Genomic DNA, 2,938 nt, shown 5'->3' with positions numbered 1-2,938 from the left:
TTAAGCTAGCGAGTAAGAATTTTAGCTAGGTAGCCTAGGACAACAAAAAATAAAAGCGTGTACTGTATGACAGAGTGATAAACAGCTTCATAAACATGAAAGAGAGGAGGATGACATTGGCGTTTCTCTGCATGTAGGGTTAGACAACATGTTGTTCTACTTGCACGAACGCGCACGCACACACACGCATGCACACAGAAATCAGAACCATGGACAACCACATCATATTTAGCTTAGCTTACGTTGATTGGACTAAATTGTATTGGGTATGTTTTAGATGTCACTGTATTCGACTAAGCATGATTTTGAAATGTTGAAGTTGAAATTGTGCTGGAATAGTGGAGGCAGCTTCTGTTTTCTTTGCGACTTGCGGTAACTCTCTGTGGTTCTAAATCAATAGTCGTTTAGTGGTCCAAAAACGTGCTTGACCATGCTGTAGGTCATGTACAGTCTGTTACTGTACATGTAATATGCTTTGTGGACTTCGCTGGACAACGGTTGCTATCGGGTTTTTTGATAAAACAAGGGTGTGGTTGAATTTATCTTCTTATTGTCTCGGCCTTTAGGCCTATAAATCACAATCGCAAGGCATATGAATTAACAGGTTATAGAGCAAACAACGCAATTATCACAACACATAGGTTGTAATATGTTTTTGGGTGGGGACTTGGCTTCTCAAGTGATTTTACCCACGTACCTCTATGGTTAAAACACTTCTAAGCCTATATTCCGTCACTATAAGGAAACTGAGCCCAGCCTTCTCCACTCATATCTTACCTTAACATTAGAATTATTTCACAACACTGAAAACGGATCTGCTCCGAGCGAGATATTACAACCTGTAGCTGCAAATATGGAGGGGCTTATTATGCTAACCCAATAATAATACACTAGGCTAAATCACAGATTGCGCACGTCATTGCCCAAATCTTGTCACACATCATTAAACCTATTACAGACAGTACCCTCGTGGAAAAATACAACGCAATATGATTTCAATATGATTTAAATATAGGCCTATAGTACTTGTATTTTAAAGCAGTCATCTAATTTTTCATTTGAAACATCTTTTTATCTTTCACTTGTTTGTAACAATTGCAAATACTGTGGCAACTTTGTATTTGTAGTCAACTTCGTTCTGAAGTTATCCGCGGTCACAGTCAGACAGATTGCCTACCTAGCCTAAACATGTTGATTCTATGTTTAGCGTTGTTCATGTATGAATAAAGTGACGCAGAAAGGCAAAAAAAAACATAAAACGATGCATTTTGGCTGCTCTTACAAGCAGTCTGGTTCACTCGTAGATGTGCGAAGGTTTTTAAGAGCAACGTTACTGACGAAGGCTCTGAGAAACAGCGACTACTAAAGATACACCGTAATATGGTTCTAAGGATGATCTTAACGCTACAAAGGCTCTGTGAAACGAGGCCCAGATTTGTTGAATGTGCGTTATCCCGCCTTCCTTTTTCAATCCCACGGGTCTGCGTTCCATTGATCTCTTTACCGCATCTATATAATTACAATCTCTAAACTATGCTGGTATTATTTTGTCCATAATTTAATTGTTTAATATATTGTAGGCTATTCTTAGCTATAAATATTACTCTTCATTAGAAGTCACAATTCATGAATGGCACCATACATGGTTCTATCTGGAACCAATGTTGGTTCAGTGAAGAAGGATCCCTAGGGTTCTGATCAAAGAGTCCTATATAGAACTTTTAACGGTTTCATATCTAAAACAAGTGATATAACCCTTTTTGGTTCAATATGGAAGCGTTTTTTCTAAGAGTGTAAGGAAAGGTCTGAAACAGGAATCATGCAACACACATCGTAGCTGCACTTCAAAAGTGAAGACGGTTATAGTTCCTTCATATATTCCGTGGTTCTGAAGGCAACAACAGTGTCACAAACATAATATACGTGTCTATGAATATTCAAAACTAGTTGAATTCCTAACCGGTCAACTCAGTCAATGTCGAATTTGAGCTTTGGCTGTGAGTCTCCCGTTTTGGGCACAGTGGTTGCGTTCTGTTAAGCTAATGAATAGGAGACGACTAAACCTTCAACCACACAGACCCCGCTCTTAAGGGTGGTAGCCTGCAATGGTATAAAGTCATCACTAGATGGCTCTATCCGTTTGCATGTAAAAGGAATTCCTAAATTGTGGAGACCAGACTCAATATCCACCCAAGTCAAAAGCCAGTTCTAGCCACACCTGGCATTAAACGACTTCATTAACTGACTTTCCTTGTTAAATAAAGGTTAAAAAAAAAAAAAAAAGTATAACTGTTATGATGTCCTTGAAGTTAGGTGGACAAACTCTGCTGTCTCACTTCTCTCAAGTTTTACAGTGAGACACCCGTTTGAGTAGAAGTCAAAGACAAAACGTTGGTTGGAAAGCACAATTCGAAGTCATTAAGAACAAATTATTATTTTCAATGAAGGCCTAGGAACAGTGGGTTGTCAGCTCGGGGGTTTGAGCTTGCAACCTCCCGGTCACTAGTCCAACGGTCTAACTACTAGGCTACCCTGACGCCCCACTTGATGAAGAGCTTTGGGAATAGAGGTCCTTAATTTAAGTTAATTAAATAGGTGTAAAATAAAAAAGATAACGGTGAATTATTCCAATGATAGCACCTATTAGCATGGCGGCTAATGCATCTAGGCCTACAATAAATCTGACAGAGTATATATTTAGATATAAATATGGCTCTGGTCTGACAAATTAAAATACTACAGATTGTATAAGCACATCATAATATGAATCAACCAATAATTATACTATTTGTTTCAATGTAGGCAATTTCATGAATAATAATTGTTATATTTGAGTATTGTTACAATACTCTATACGGCTTTTACTAACAAATGACAGCTGGCCTATTTCAGGTGACATTAATAGTCTATTCATGGATCGTAAAGGAAAAACACGAAG

Source organism: Oncorhynchus tshawytscha, linkage group LG03 (assembly GCF_018296145.1).
Source record: "Oncorhynchus tshawytscha isolate Ot180627B linkage group LG03, Otsh_v2.0, whole genome shotgun sequence".
NCBI classification, from domain to species: domain Eukaryota; kingdom Metazoa; phylum Chordata; class Actinopteri; order Salmoniformes; family Salmonidae; genus Oncorhynchus; species Oncorhynchus tshawytscha.
Note: the sequence above shows the minus strand (reverse complement) of the source record.